Source organism: Nothobranchius furzeri, chromosome 10, assembly GCF_043380555.1.
Source record: "Nothobranchius furzeri strain GRZ-AD chromosome 10, NfurGRZ-RIMD1, whole genome shotgun sequence".
Lineage (NCBI taxonomy): Eukaryota > Metazoa > Chordata > Actinopteri > Cyprinodontiformes > Nothobranchiidae > Nothobranchius > Nothobranchius furzeri.
Window position 1 is genome coordinate 58714486 of NC_091750.1, and position 13861 is coordinate 58728346.

Below are 13861 nucleotides of genomic sequence, written 5' to 3' on the forward strand. Positions count from 1 at the left end.
TATTGAGAAGTACTACAGTAGCTTGAATTGCTTTAGCAATAAGACTAATATAATTTTCTTCAAGCTCTAGATATTTGCTTAGCAAAAACGTTTATCCAGTTCTTTTCTTCATTTACATCAGGCGCTGTGGCTTAGTTGGTCAAAGTGCCTGTCTAGTAAACAGGAGATCCTGGGTTCAAATCCCAGCAGTGCCTCTGAGTTGTGTTTGACGCAATAGTTGTGTGGAATCACAATGATTCCGGGAATTAAACAAGCAAATAGTTTACATGACATTTGATGTACAGATGATATGCTCTTCTGGGACATGTCTTAACTAAATCTTATTGAGAAGTACTACAGTAGCTTGCATTGCTTTACCAATAAGACTAATATATTTTTCTACAAGCTCTAGATATTTGCTTAGCAAAAACGTTTATCCAGTTCTTTTCTTCATTTACATCATGCGCTGTGGCTTAGTTGTTCAAAGTGCCTGTCTAGTAAACAGCAGATCCTGGGTTCAAATCCCAGCAGTGCCTTTGTGTTTATTACAATATAACTGATAGCTAGAGGAAAGCAGAATAAGCTCGGTGCCTAGACAGGCATATTTCGACGGTGATAAATAAAGCACAGGTAAACGACATGTCTGCTACATGTAACGACAAAAATTTATTGAGAAGTATTACATTATTTTCTATAGCTAGAATATCAAGATAAATTACTCTTTCTCAAATATCAAGATTTTAGCATAAGAAAAGCCTAATGCAGTCCCAAATGTCTTTCAAAACAGGCGCTGTAGCTTAGTGGCCAAAGCGCCTGTCTCGTAAATAGGAGATCCTGGGTTCAAATCCCAGCAGTGCCTCTGAGTTGTTTCTGACTCAGTAGTTGTGTGGAAACATAATGATTCCGGGAAGTAAACATTCTAATAGTTTACATGACAGTTGATATACAGATGTAATTCTCTTCTGGGACATGTCTTAACTAAATCTTATTGAGAAGTACTACAGTAGCTTGAATTGCTTTAGCAAAAAGACTAATATAATTTTCTACAAGCTCTAGATATTTGCTTAGCAAAAACGTTTATCCAGTTCTTTTCTTCATTTACATCAGGCGCTGTGGCTTAGTTGGTCAAAATGCCTGTCTAGTAAACAGGAGATCCTGGGTTCAAATCCCAGCAGTGCCTCTGAGTTGATCAAAATACACCAGATAGCTAAGGGAAAGCAGAATAAGCTCGGTGCCTAGACAGGCATGTTTCGAGGGTGCTAAATAAAGCACAGGTAAACGACATGTCTGTTACATGTAATGACAAAAATTGATTGAGAAGTACTACATTAATTTCTATAGCTAGAATATCAAGATTAATTACTCTTTCTCAAATGTCAAGAATTTCGCATAAGAAAAGCCTAATGCAGTCCCATATGTTTATCAACAAAGGCGCTGTGGCTTAGTTGGTCAAAGTGCCTGTCTAGTAAACAGGAGATCCTGGGTTCAATTCCCAGCAGTGCCTCTGAGTTGTTTCTGACTCAGTAGTTGTGTGGAAACACAATGATTCCGGGAAGTAAACAATCAAATAGTTTTCATGACAGTTGATGTACAGATTATATGCTCATCTGGGACATATCTTAATTAAATCTTATTGAGAAGTACTACAGTAGCCTACATTGCTTTACCAATAAGTCTAATATAATTTTCTACAAGCTCTAGATATTTGCTTAGCAAAAACTTTTATCCAGTTCTTTTCTTCATTTACATCAGGCGCTGTGGCTTAGTTGGTCAAAGTGCCTGTCTAGTAAACAGGAGATCCTGGGTTAAAATCCCAGCAGTGCCTTTGTGTTCATTAAAATACAACAGATAGCTGAGGGAAAGCAGAATAAGCTCGGTGCCTAGACAGTCATAGTTCGACGCAGCTAAATAAAGCACAGGTAAACGACAAGTCTGCTTCATAAAATGACAAAAATTCATTGAGAAGTACTACATTAATTCCTATAGCTAGAATATCAAGATAAATTACTCTTTCTTAAATATCAAGATTTTCACATAAGAAAATCCTAATGCAGTCTCATTGGACTTTCAAAACCGGCGCTGTAGCTTAGTGGCCAAAGTGCCTGTCTCGTAAACAGGAGAACCTGGGTTCAAATCCCAGCAGTACCTCTGAGTTGTTTCTGACTCAGTAGTTGTGTGGAAACACCATGATTCCGGGAAGTAAACAATCAAATAGTTTACATGACAGTTGATGTACAGATTATATGCTCTTCTGGGACATGTCTTAATTAAATCTTATTGAGAAGTACTACAGTAGCCTGCATTTCTTTACCAATAAGTCTAATATAATTTTCTACAAGCTCTACATATTTGCTTAGCAAAAACGTTTATCCAGTTCGTTTCTTCATTTACATCAGGCGCTGTGGCTTAGTTGGTCAAAGTGCCTGTCTAATAAACAGGACCTCCTGGGTTCAATTCCCAGCAGTGCCTTTGTGTTTATTAAAATACAACAGATAGCTAAGGGAAAGCAGAATAAGCTCGGTGCCTAAACAGACATATGTCGACGGTGCTAAATAAAGCACAGGTAAATGACAAGTCTGCTACATAAAATGACAAAAATTCATTGAGAAGTACTACACTAATTCCTATAGCCAGAATATCAAGATAAATTACTCTTTCTCAAATATCAAGATTTTCGCATAAGAAAAGCCTGATGCAATCTCATTGGTCTTTCAAAACAGGCGCTGTAGCTTAGTGGTCAAAGCGCCTGTCTTGTAAACAGGAGATCCTGGGTTCAAATCCCAGCAGTGCCTCTGAGTTGATTCTGACTCAGTAGTTGTGTGGAAACATAATGATTCCGGGAAGTAATCAATCAAATAGTTTACATGACAGTTGATGAGTAGATGATATGCTCTTCTGCGACATGTCTTAACTAAATCTTATTGAGAAGTACTACAGTAGCTTGAATTGCTTTAGCAATAAGACTAATATAATTTTCTACAACCTCTAGATATTTGCTTAGCAAAAAAGTTTATCCAGTTCTTTTCTTCATTTACATCAGGCGCTGTGGCTTAGTTGGTCAAAATGCCTGTCTAGTAAACAGGAGATCCTGGGTTCAAATCCCAGCAGTGCCTCTGAATTGTGTTTGATGCAATAGTTGATTGGAAATGCAATGATTCCGGGAAGTAAACAATCAAAAAGTTTACATGACAGTTGAAGTACAGATGATATGCTCTTATGGGACATGTCCTAATTCAATCTTATTGAGAAGTACTACAGTAGCCTGCATTGCTTTATCAATGAGACTAATAGATTTCCTCACCAATCGCCCACAGGCTGTCAGGTTTGGTGACAAGCGGTCATCCACTCTGATGCTCAGCACTGGTTCCCCTCAGGGCTGTGTGCTAAGCCCCCTGCTGTTCACCATCTACACCCATGACTGCATTCCTATTCATCACTCTAATAAGATTATTAAGTTTGCAGATGACACCACTCTTGTAGGTCTTATCCATAACAACGATGACGCAGCATACAGAGATGAGGTTTGCCATTTATCAGAATGGTGTGATGATCATAACCTCTCTCTTAACATCAAGAAGACCAAGGAGATGGTTATTGACTTCCGAAGGAGTAAGGATGCCCCCCGCCCTCTCTGCATTAAAGGAGCTGAGGTGGAGAGAGTTCCCTCCTTTAAGTTTCTCGGGATTTACATCTCTGAGGATCTGTCATGGACAATCAATACCACTGCCTTGGTCAAAAAAGCACAACAGCGGCTGCACTTCTTGAGAGTCCTGAAGTGGAATAGGCTGCAGACCAACCTCTTGGTGTCTTTTTATCGAGCAGTCATTGAGAGCATGATGACTTACGCTATCCCTGTGTGGTACGCGGGGTGAACAGTAGCTGATAAAAATAGATACCAGAGGGTCATTAGAGCAGCGGAAAAGGTGATTGGATGCACCCTTCCCTCCTTGGACACTATCGCCCTGCAGAGGTGTCTCACTAGAGCAAGGACCATCTCCAGGGACATTTACCACCCAAACCACTACCTTTTTGCCATGCTGCCATCTGGGAAAAGGTTCAGATCCCTCAGCTGCAGGACCGACAGACTGAGGAAGAGTTTCTTTCCCTGGGCTATTAGAACCCTGAATGGACAGAAAAATCAACCCTATTGATATTATTTATTGTATTTTGTAATGTTTTTGTTTTTTTATTGCATGGTGCATATTGTACTTGTTTTAACTATTTTTCTTAGTATTTTTAGCGGATGCCTAATGTGGAGCTCTAGGAAATTTCGTTGAATGTGCAATCATTTAATGACAATAAAGGATATCTAATCTAATCTAATCTAATCTAATATAATTTTCTACAAGCTTTAGATATTTGCTTAGCAAAAACGTTTATCCAGTTCTTTTCTTCATTTACAGCAGGTCCTGTGGCTTAGTTGGTCAAAGTGCCTGTCTAGTAAACAGGAGATCCTGGGTTCAAATCCCAGCAGTGCCTTTGTGTTTATTAAAATACAACAGATAGCTGAGGGAAAGCAGAATAGGCTCGGTGCCTAGACAGTCATAATTCGACGCTGCTGAATAAAGCACAGGTAAACGACAAGTCTGCTACATAAAATGACAAAAATTCATTGAGAAGTACTACACTAATTCCTATAGCCAGAATATCAAGATAAATTACTCTTTCTCAAATATCAAGATTTTAGCATAAGAAAAGCCTGATGCAGTCTCATTGGTTTTTCAAAATAGGCGCTGTAGCTTAGTGGTCAAAGCGCCTGTCTTGTAAACAGGAGATCCTGGGTTCAAATCCCAGCAGTGCCTCTGAGTTGTTTCTGACTCAGTAGTTGTGTGGAAACACAATGATTCCGGGAAGTAATTAATCAAATAGTTTACATGACAGTTGATGAATAGATGATATGCTCTTCTGCGACATGTCTTAACTAAATCTTATTGAGAAGTACTACAGTAGCTTGAATTGCTTTAGCAATAAGACTAATATAATTTTCTACAACCTCTAGATATTTGCTTAGCAAAAACGTTTATCCATTTCTTTTCTTCAATTACATCAGGCGCTGTGGCTTAGTTGGTCAAAATGCCTGTCTAGTAAACAGGAGATCCTGGGTTCAAATCCCAGCAGTGCCTCTGAGTTGTGTTTGATGCAATAGTTGTTTGGAAATGCAATGATTCCGGGAAGTAAACAATCAAAAAGTTTACATGACAGTTGATGTACAGATGATATGCTCTAATGGGACATGTCCTAATTCAATCTTATTGAGAAGTACTACAGTAGCCTGCATTGCTTTACCAATAAGACTAATATAATTTTCTACAAGCTTTAGATATTTGCTCAGCAAAAACGTTTATCCAGTTCTTTTCTTCATTTACAGCAGGCGCTGTGCCTTAGTTGGTCAAAGTGCTTGTCTAGTAAACAGGAGATCCTGAGTTCAAATCCCAGCAGTGCCTTTGTGTTTAATAAAATACAACAGATAGCTGAGGGAAAGCAGAATAAGCTCGGTGTCTAGACAGTCATAGTTCGACGCTGCTAAAATAAGCACAGGTAAACGACAAGTCTGCATCATAAAATGACAAAAATTCATTAAGAAGTACTACATTAATTCCAATAGCTAGAATTTCAAGATAAATTACTCTTTCTCAAATATCAAGATTTTCGCATAAGAAAAGCCTAATGCAGTCTCATTGGTTTTTCAAAGCAGGCGCTGTAGCTTAGTGGCCAAAGCCCCTGTCTCGTAAACAGGAGATCCTGGGTTCAAATCCCAGCAGTGCCTCTGAGTTGTTTCTGACTCACTAGTTGTGTGGAAACACAATGATTCCGGGATGTAAACAATCAAATAGTTTACATGACAGTTGATGTACCGATTATATGCTCTTCTGGGACATGTCTTAATAAAATCTTATTGAGAAGTACTACAGTAGCCTGCATTTCTTTACCAATAAGTCTAATATAATTTTCTACAAGCTCTACATATTTGCTTAGCAAAAACGTTTATCCAGTTCGTTTCTTCATTTACAGCAGGCGCTGTGGCTTAGTTGTTCAAAGTGCCTGTCTAATAAACAGAACCTCCTGGGTTCAATTCCCAGCAGTGCCTTTGTGTTTATTAAAATACAACAGATAGCTAAGGGAAAGCAGAATAAGCTCGGTGCGTAAACAGACATATGTCGACGGTGCTAAATAAAGCACAGGTAAATGACAAGTCTGCTACATAAAATGACAAAAATTCATTGAGAAGTACTACACTAATTCCTATAACTAGAATATCAAGATAAATTACTCTTTCTCAAATATCAAGATTTTCGCATAAGAAAAGCCTGATGCAGTCTCATTGGTCTTTCAAAACAGGCGCTGTAGCTTAGTGGTCAAAGTGCCTGTCTTGTAAACAGGAGATCCTGGGTTCAAATCCCAGCAGTGCCTCTGAGTTGTTTCTGACTCAGTAGTTGTGTGGAAACATAATGATTCCGGAAAGTAATCAATCAAATAGTTTACATGACAGTTGATGAGTAGATGATATGCTCTTCTGCGACATGTCTTAACTAAATCTTATTGAGAAATACTACAGTAGCTTGAAATGCTTTAGCAATAAGACTAATATAATTTTCTACAACCTCTAGATATTTGCTTAGCAAAAAAGTTTATCCAGTTCTTTTCTTCATTTACATCAGGCGCTGTGGCTTAGTTGGTCAAAATGCCTGTCTAGTAAACAGGAGATCCTGGGTTCAAATCCCAGCAGTGCCTCTGAGTTGTGTTTGATGCAATAGTTGTTTGGAAATGCAATGATTCCGGGAAGTAAACAATCAAAAAGTTTACATGACAGTTGATGTACAGATGATATGCTCTTATGGGGCATGTCCTAATTCAATCTTATTGAGAAGTACTACAGTAGCCTGCATTGCTTTACCAATAAGACTAATATAATTTTCTACAAGCTTTAGATATTTGCTTAGCAAAAACGTTTATCCAGTTCTTTTCTTCATTGACAGCAGGTGCTGTGGCTTAGTTGGTCAAAGTGCCTGTCTAGTAAACAGGAGATCCTGGGTTCAAATCCCAGCAGTGCCTTTGTGTTTAATAAAATACAACAGATAGCTGAGGGAAAGCAGAATAAGCTCAGTGTCTAGACAGTCATAGTTCGACGCTGCTAAAATAAGCACAGGTAAATTTAAGTCTGCATCATGAAATGACAAAAATTCATTGAGATGTACTACATTAATTCCAATAGCTAGAATTTCAAGATAAATTACTCTTTCTCAAATATCAAGATTTTCGCATAAGAAAAAACTAATGCAGTCTCATTGGTCTTTCAAAGCAGGCGCTGTAGCTTAGTGGCCAAAGCCCCTGTCTCGTAAACAGGAGATCCTGGGTTCAAATCCCAGCAGTGCCTCTGAGTTGTTTCTGACTCAGTAGTTGTGTGGAAACATAATGATTCCGGGAAGTAATCAGTCAAATAGTTTACATGACAGTTGATGAGTAGATGATATGCTCTTCTGCGACATGTCTTAACTAAATCTTATTGAGAAGTACTACAGTAGCTTGAATTGCTTTAGCAATAAGACTAATATAATTTTCTACAACCTCTAGATATTTGCTTAGCAAAAAAGTTTATCCAGTTCTTTTCTTCATTTACATCTGGCGCTGTGGCTTAGTTGGTCAAAATGCCTGTCTAGTAAACAATAGATCCTGGGTTCAAATCCCAGCAGTGCCTCTGAATTGTGTTTGATGCAATAGTTGATTGGAAATGCAATGATTCCGGGAAGTAAACAATCAAAAAGTTTACATGACAGTTGATGTACAGATGATATGCTCTTATGGGACATGTCCTAATTCAATCTTATTGAGAAGTACTACAGTAGCCTGCATTGCTTTACCAATGAGACTAATATAATTTTCTACAAGCTTTAGATATTTGCTTAGCAAAAACGTTTATCCAGTTCTTTTCTTCATTTACAGCAGGTGCTGTGGCTTAGTTGGTCAAAGTGTCTGTCTAGTAAACAGGAGATCCTGGGTTCAAATCCCAGCAGTGCCTTTGTGTTTATTAAAATACAACAGATAGCTGAGGGAAAGCAGAATAGGCTCGGTGCCTAGACAGTCATAATTCGACGCTGCTGAATAAAGCACAGGTAAACGACAAGTCTGCTACATAAAATGACAAAAATTCATTGAGTAGTACTACATTAATTCCTATAGCTAGAATATCAAGATAAATTAGTCTTTCTCAAATATCAAGATTTTCGCATAAGAAAAGCCTAATGCAGTCTCATTGGTCTTTCAAAACAGGCGCTGTAGCTTAGTGGCCAAAGTGCCTGTCTTGTAAACAGGAGATCCTGGGTTCAAATCCCAGCAGTGCCTCTGAGTTGTTTCTGACTCAGTAGTTGTGTGGAAACACAATGATTCCGGGAAGTAATCAATCAAATAGTTTACATGACAGTTGATGAATAGATGATATGCTCTTCTGCGACATGTCTTAACTAAATCTTATTGAGAAGTACTACAGTAGCTTGAATTGCTTTAGCAATAAGACTAATATAATTTTCTACAACCTCTAGATATTTGCTTAGCAAAAACGTTTATCCAGTTCTTTTCTTCATTTACATCAGGCGCTGTGGCTTAGTTGGTCAAAATGCCTGTCTAGTAAACAGGAGATCCTGGGTTCAAATCCCAGCAGTGCCTCTGAGTTGTGTTTGATGCAATAGTTGTTTGGAAATGCAATGATTCCGGGAAGTAAACAATCAAAAAGTTTACATGACAGTTGATGTACAGATGATATGCTCTTATGGGACATGTCCTAATTCAATCTTATTGAGAAGTACTACAGTAGCCTGCATTGCTTTACCAATAAGACTAATATAATTTTCTACAAGCTTTAGATATTTGCTTAGCAAAAACGTTTATCCATTTCTTTTCTTCATTTACAGCAGGCGCTGTGCCTTAGTTGGTCAAAGTGCTTGTCTAGTAAACAGGAGATCCTGAGTTCAAATCCCAGCAGTGCCTTTGTGTTTAATAAAATACAACAGATAGCTGAGGGAAAGCAGAATAAGCTCGGTGTCTAGACAGTCATAGTTTGACGCTGCTAAAATAAGCACAGGTAAACGACAAGTCTGCATCATAAAATGACAAAAATTCATTAAGAAGTACTACATTAATTCCAATAGCTAGAATTTCAAGATAAATTACTCCTTCTCAAATATCAAGATTTTCGCATAAGAAAAGCCTAATGCAGTCTCATCGGTTTTTCAAAGCAGGCGCTGTAGCTTAGTGGCCAAAGCCCCTGTCTCGTAAACAGGAGATCCCGGGTTCAAATCCCAGCAGTGCCTCTGAGTTGTTTCTGACTCACTAGTTGTGTGGAAACACAATGATTCCGGGAAGTAAACAATCAAATAGTTTACATGACAGTTGATGTACCGATTATATGCTCTTCTGGGACATGTCTTAATAAAATCTTATTGAGAAGTACTACAGTAGCCTGCATTTCTTTACCAATAAGTCTAATATAATTTTCTACAAGCTCTACATATTTGCTTAGCAAAAACGTTTATCCAGTTCGTTTCTTCATTTACAGCAGACGCTGTGGCTTAGTTGGTCAAAGTGCCTGTCTAATAAACAGGACCTCCTGGGTTCAATTCCCAGCAGTGCCTTTGTGTTTATTAAAATACAACAGATAGCTAAGGGAAAGCAGAATAAGCTCGGTGCGTAAACAGACATATGTCGACGGTGCTAAATAAAGCACAGGTAAATGACAAGTCTGCTACATAAAATGACAAAAATTCATTGAGAAGTACTACACTAATTCCTATAACTAGAATATCAAGATAAATTACTCTTTCTCAAATATCAAGATTTTCGCATAAGAAAAGCCTGATGCAGTCTCATTGGTCTTTCAAAACAGGCGCTGTAGCTTAGTGGTCAAAGTGCCTGTCTTGTAAACAGGAGATCCTGGGTTCAAATCCCAGCAGTGCCTCTGAGTTGTTTCTGACTCAGTAATTGTGTGGAAACATAATGATTCCGGGAAGTAATCAATCAAATAGTTTACATGACAGTTGATGAGTAGATGATATGCTCTTCTGCGACATGTCTTAACTAAATCTTATTGAGAAATACTACAGTAGCTTGAATTGCTTTAGCAATAAGACTAATATAATTTTCTACAACCTCTAGATATTTGCTTAGCAAAAAAGTTTATCCAGTTCTTTTCTTCATTTACATCAGGCGCTGTGGCTTAGTTGGTCAAAATGCCTGTCTAGTAAACAGGAGATCCTGGGTTCAAATCCCAGCAGTGCCTCTGAGTTGTGTTTGATGCAATAGTTGTTTGGAAATGCAATGATTCCGGGAAGTAAACAATCAAAAAGTTTACATGACAGTTGATGTACAGATGATATGCTCTTATGGGGCATGTCCTAATTCAATCTTATTGAGAAGTACTACAGTAGCCTGCATTGCTTTACCAATAAGACTAATATAATTTTCTACAAGCTTTAGATATTATCTTAGCAAAAACGTTTATCCAGTTCTTTTTTTCATTTACAGCAGGTGCTGTGGCTTAGTTGGTCAAAGTGCCTGTCTAGTAAACAGGAGATCCTGTGTTCAAATCCCAGCAGTGCCTTTGTGTTTAATAAAATACAACAGATAGCTGAGGGGAAGCAGAATAAGCTCAGTGTCTAGACAGTCATAGTTCGACGCTGCTAAAATAAGCACAGGTAAATTTAAGTCTGCATCATTAAATGACAAAAATTCATTGAGATGTACTACATTAATTCCAATAGCTAGAATTTCAAGATAAATTACTCTTTCTCAAATATCAAGATTTTCGCATAAGAAAAGCCTAATGCAGTCTCATTGGTCTTTCAAAGCAGGCGCTGTAGCTTAGTGGCCAAAGCCCCTGTCTCGTAAACAGGAGATCCTGGGTTCAAATCCCAGCAGTGCCTCTGAGTTGTTTCTGACTCAGTAGTTGTGTGGAAACATAATGATTCCGGGAAGTAATCAGTCAAATAGTTTACCTGACAGTTGATGAGTAGATGATATGCTCTTCTGCGACATGTCTTAACTAAATCTTATTGAGAAGTACTACAGTAGCTTGAATTGCTTTAGCAATAAGACTAATATAATTTTCTACAACCTCTAGATATTTGCTTAGCAAAAAAGTTTATCCAGTTTTTTTCTTCATTTACATCTGGCGCTGTGGCTTAGTTGGTCAAAATGCCTGTCTAGTAAACAGGAGATCCTGGGTTCAAATCCCAGCAGTGCCTCTGAATTGTGTTTGATGCAATAGTTGATTGGAAATGCAATGATTCCGGGAAGTAAACAATCAAAAAGTTTACATGACAGTTGATGTACAGATGATATGCTCTTATGGGACATGTCCTAATTCAATCTTATTGAGAAGTACTACAGTAGCCTGCATTGCTTTACCAATGAGACTAATATAATTTTCTACAAGCTTTAGATATTTGCTTAGCAAAAACGTTTATCCAGTTCTTTTCTTCATTTACAGCAGGTGCTGTGGCTTAGTTGGTCAAAGTGCCTGTCTAGTAAACAGGAGATCCTGGGTTCAAATCCCAGCAGTGCCTTTGTGTTTATTAAAATACAACAGATAGCTGAGGGAAAGCAGAATAGGCTCGGTGCCTAGACAGTCATAATTCGACGCTGCTGAATAAAGCACAGGTAAACGACAAGTCTGCTACATAAAATGACAAAAATTCATTGAGTAGTACTACATTAATTCCTATAGCTAGAATATCAAGATAAATTAGTCTTTCTCAAATATCAAGATTTTCGCATAAGAAAAGCCTAATGCAGTCTCATTGGTCTTTCAAAACAGGCGCTGTAGCTTAGTGGCCAAAGTGCCTGTCTCGTAAACAGGAGATCATGGGTTCAAATCCCAGCAGTGCCTCTGAGTTGTTTCTGACTCAGTAGTTGTGTGGAAACACAACGATTCCGGGAAGTAATCAATCAAATAGTTTACATGACAGTTGATGAATAGATGATATGCTCTTCTGCGACATGTCTTAACTAAATCTTATTGAGAAGTACTACAGTAGCTTGAATTGCTTTAGCAATAAGACTAATATAATTTTCTACAACCTCTAGATATTTGCTTAGCAAAAACGTTTATCCAGTTCTTTTCTTCATTTACATCAGGCGCTGTGGCTTAGTTGGTCAAAATGCCTGTCTAGTAAACAGGAGATCCTGGGTTCAAATCCCAGCAGTGCCTCTGAGTTGTGTTTGATGCAATAGTTGTTTGGAAATGCAATGATTCCGGGAAGTAAACAATCAAAAAGTTTACATGACAGTTGATGTACAGATGATATGCTCTTATGGGACATGTCCTAATTCAATCTTATTGAGAAGTACTACAGTAGCCTGCATTGCTTTACCAATAAGACTAATATAATTTTCTACAAGCTTTAGATATTTGCTTAGCAAAAACGTTTATCCAGTTCTTTTCTTCATTTACAGCAGGCGCTGTGCCTTAGTTGGTCAAAGTGCTTGTCTAGTAAACAGGAGATCCTGAGTTCAAATCCCAGCAGTGCCTTTGTGTTTAATAAAATACAACAGATAGCTGAGGGAAAGCAGAATAAGCTCGGTGTCTAGACAGTCATAGTTCGACGCTGCTAAAATAAGCACAGGTAAACGACAAGTCTGCATCATAAAATGACAAAAATTCATTAAGAAGTACTACATTAATTCCAATAGCTAGAATTTCAAGATAAATTACTCTTTCTCAAATATCAAGATTTTCGCATAAGAAAAGCCTAATGCAGTCTCATCGGTTTTTCAAAGCAGGCGCTGTAGCTTAGTGGCCAAAGCCCCTGTCTCGTAAACAGGAGATCCTGGGTTCAAATCCCAGCAGTGCCTCTGAGTTGTTTCTGACTCACTAGTTGTGTGGAAACACAATGAATCCGGGAAGTAAACAATCAAATAGTTTACATGACAGTTGATGTACCGATTATATGCTCTTCTGGGACATGTCTTAATAAAATCTTATTGAGAAGTACTACAGTAGCCTGCATTTCTTTACCAATAAGTCTAATATAATTTTCTACAAGCTCTACATATTTGCTTAGCAAAAACGTTTATCCAGTTCGTTTCTTCATTTACAGCAGACGCTGTGGCTTAGTTGGTCAAAGTGCCTGTCTAATAAACAGGACCTCCTGGGTTCAATTCACAGCAGTGCCTTTGTGTTTATTAAAATACAACAGATAGCTAAGGGAAAGCAGAATAAGCTCGGTGCGTAAACAGACATATGTCGACGGTGCTAAATAAAGCACAGGTAAATGACAAGTCTGCTACATAAAATGACAAAAATTCATTGAGAAGTACTACACTAATTCCTATAACTAGAATATCAAGATAAATTACTCTTTCTCAAATATCAAGATTTTCGCATAAGAAAAGCCTGATGCAGTCTCATTGGTCTTTCAAAACAGGCGTTGTAGCTTAGTGGTCAAAGTGCCTGTCTTGTAAACAGGAGATCCTGGGTTCAAATCCCAGCAGTGCCTCTGAGTTGTTTCTGACTCAGTAGTTGTGTGGAAACATAATGATTCCGGGAAGTAATCAATCAAATAGTTTACATGACAGTTGATGAGTAGATGATATGCTCTTCTGCGACATGTCTTAACTAAATCTTATTGAGAAATACTACAGTAGCTTGAATTGCTTTAGCAATAAGACTAATATAATTTTCTACAACCTCTAGATATTTGCTTAGCAAAAAAGTTTATCCAGTTCTTTTCTTCGTTTACATCAGGTGCTGTGGCTTAGTTGGTCAAAATGCCTGTCTAGTAAACAGGAGATCCTGGGTTCAAATCCCAGCAGTGCCTCTGAGTTGTGTTTGATGCAATAGTTGTTTGGAAATGCAATGATTCCGGGAAGTAAACAATCAAAAAGTTTACAT

General features: G+C 38.0%; 28 non-coding genes across 28 annotated transcripts; all 28 read left to right on the plus strand.

The window, feature by feature from the left end:
* Positions 1-120: 120 nt before the first annotated feature.
* Positions 121-194, plus strand: trnat-agu (transfer RNA threonine (anticodon AGU)). Its single transcript has one exon. It is a non-coding gene; the product is annotated as a tRNA-Thr (tRNA).
* Positions 195-765: 571 nt separating this feature from the next.
* On the plus strand, positions 766-838 carry trnat-cgu (transfer RNA threonine (anticodon CGU)). Its single transcript has one exon. It is a non-coding gene; the product is annotated as a tRNA-Thr (tRNA).
* Positions 839-1085: 247 nt separating this feature from the next.
* Positions 1086-1159, plus strand: trnat-agu (transfer RNA threonine (anticodon AGU)). The gene has a single exon. It is a non-coding gene; the product is annotated as a tRNA-Thr (tRNA).
* Positions 1160-1409: 250 nt separating this feature from the next.
* trnat-agu (transfer RNA threonine (anticodon AGU)) lies at positions 1410-1483 on the plus strand. The gene has a single exon. It is a non-coding gene; the product is annotated as a tRNA-Thr (tRNA).
* A 247-nt stretch (positions 1484-1730) lies between these two features.
* trnat-agu (transfer RNA threonine (anticodon AGU)) lies at positions 1731-1804 on the plus strand. Its single transcript has one exon. It is a non-coding gene; the product is annotated as a tRNA-Thr (tRNA).
* A 250-nt stretch (positions 1805-2054) lies between these two features.
* On the plus strand, positions 2055-2127 carry trnat-cgu (transfer RNA threonine (anticodon CGU)). Its single transcript has one exon. It is a non-coding gene; the product is annotated as a tRNA-Thr (tRNA).
* A 571-nt stretch (positions 2128-2698) lies between these two features.
* On the plus strand, positions 2699-2771 carry trnat-ugu (transfer RNA threonine (anticodon UGU)). The gene has a single exon. It is a non-coding gene; the product is annotated as a tRNA-Thr (tRNA).
* A 247-nt stretch (positions 2772-3018) lies between these two features.
* Positions 3019-3092, plus strand: trnat-agu (transfer RNA threonine (anticodon AGU)). The gene has a single exon. It is a non-coding gene; the product is annotated as a tRNA-Thr (tRNA).
* Positions 3093-4708: 1616 nt separating this feature from the next.
* Positions 4709-4781, plus strand: trnat-ugu (transfer RNA threonine (anticodon UGU)). Its single transcript has one exon. It is a non-coding gene; the product is annotated as a tRNA-Thr (tRNA).
* A 247-nt stretch (positions 4782-5028) lies between these two features.
* trnat-agu (transfer RNA threonine (anticodon AGU)) lies at positions 5029-5102 on the plus strand. Its single transcript has one exon. It is a non-coding gene; the product is annotated as a tRNA-Thr (tRNA).
* Positions 5103-5673: 571 nt separating this feature from the next.
* Positions 5674-5746, plus strand: trnat-cgu (transfer RNA threonine (anticodon CGU)). The gene has a single exon. It is a non-coding gene; the product is annotated as a tRNA-Thr (tRNA).
* A 571-nt stretch (positions 5747-6317) lies between these two features.
* Positions 6318-6390, plus strand: trnat-ugu (transfer RNA threonine (anticodon UGU)). The gene has a single exon. It is a non-coding gene; the product is annotated as a tRNA-Thr (tRNA).
* A 247-nt stretch (positions 6391-6637) lies between these two features.
* Positions 6638-6711, plus strand: trnat-agu (transfer RNA threonine (anticodon AGU)). Its single transcript has one exon. It is a non-coding gene; the product is annotated as a tRNA-Thr (tRNA).
* A 247-nt stretch (positions 6712-6958) lies between these two features.
* trnat-agu (transfer RNA threonine (anticodon AGU)) lies at positions 6959-7032 on the plus strand. The gene has a single exon. It is a non-coding gene; the product is annotated as a tRNA-Thr (tRNA).
* Positions 7033-7281: 249 nt separating this feature from the next.
* On the plus strand, positions 7282-7354 carry trnat-cgu (transfer RNA threonine (anticodon CGU)). Its single transcript has one exon. It is a non-coding gene; the product is annotated as a tRNA-Thr (tRNA).
* Positions 7355-7922: 568 nt separating this feature from the next.
* Positions 7923-7996, plus strand: trnat-agu (transfer RNA threonine (anticodon AGU)). The gene has a single exon. It is a non-coding gene; the product is annotated as a tRNA-Thr (tRNA).
* Positions 7997-8246: 250 nt separating this feature from the next.
* trnat-ugu (transfer RNA threonine (anticodon UGU)) lies at positions 8247-8319 on the plus strand. Its single transcript has one exon. It is a non-coding gene; the product is annotated as a tRNA-Thr (tRNA).
* Positions 8320-8566: 247 nt separating this feature from the next.
* trnat-agu (transfer RNA threonine (anticodon AGU)) lies at positions 8567-8640 on the plus strand. The gene has a single exon. It is a non-coding gene; the product is annotated as a tRNA-Thr (tRNA).
* A 571-nt stretch (positions 8641-9211) lies between these two features.
* trnat-cgu (transfer RNA threonine (anticodon CGU)) lies at positions 9212-9284 on the plus strand. Its single transcript has one exon. It is a non-coding gene; the product is annotated as a tRNA-Thr (tRNA).
* A 571-nt stretch (positions 9285-9855) lies between these two features.
* On the plus strand, positions 9856-9928 carry trnat-ugu (transfer RNA threonine (anticodon UGU)). The gene has a single exon. It is a non-coding gene; the product is annotated as a tRNA-Thr (tRNA).
* A 247-nt stretch (positions 9929-10175) lies between these two features.
* On the plus strand, positions 10176-10249 carry trnat-agu (transfer RNA threonine (anticodon AGU)). Its single transcript has one exon. It is a non-coding gene; the product is annotated as a tRNA-Thr (tRNA).
* A 570-nt stretch (positions 10250-10819) lies between these two features.
* Positions 10820-10892, plus strand: trnat-cgu (transfer RNA threonine (anticodon CGU)). Its single transcript has one exon. It is a non-coding gene; the product is annotated as a tRNA-Thr (tRNA).
* A 247-nt stretch (positions 10893-11139) lies between these two features.
* On the plus strand, positions 11140-11213 carry trnat-agu (transfer RNA threonine (anticodon AGU)). The gene has a single exon. It is a non-coding gene; the product is annotated as a tRNA-Thr (tRNA).
* A 247-nt stretch (positions 11214-11460) lies between these two features.
* On the plus strand, positions 11461-11534 carry trnat-agu (transfer RNA threonine (anticodon AGU)). Its single transcript has one exon. It is a non-coding gene; the product is annotated as a tRNA-Thr (tRNA).
* Positions 11535-11784: 250 nt separating this feature from the next.
* On the plus strand, positions 11785-11857 carry trnat-cgu (transfer RNA threonine (anticodon CGU)). The gene has a single exon. It is a non-coding gene; the product is annotated as a tRNA-Thr (tRNA).
* A 247-nt stretch (positions 11858-12104) lies between these two features.
* Positions 12105-12178, plus strand: trnat-agu (transfer RNA threonine (anticodon AGU)). Its single transcript has one exon. It is a non-coding gene; the product is annotated as a tRNA-Thr (tRNA).
* Positions 12179-12749: 571 nt separating this feature from the next.
* Positions 12750-12822, plus strand: trnat-cgu (transfer RNA threonine (anticodon CGU)). The gene has a single exon. It is a non-coding gene; the product is annotated as a tRNA-Thr (tRNA).
* A 571-nt stretch (positions 12823-13393) lies between these two features.
* On the plus strand, positions 13394-13466 carry trnat-ugu (transfer RNA threonine (anticodon UGU)). Its single transcript has one exon. It is a non-coding gene; the product is annotated as a tRNA-Thr (tRNA).
* Positions 13467-13861: the final 395 nt, after the last annotated feature.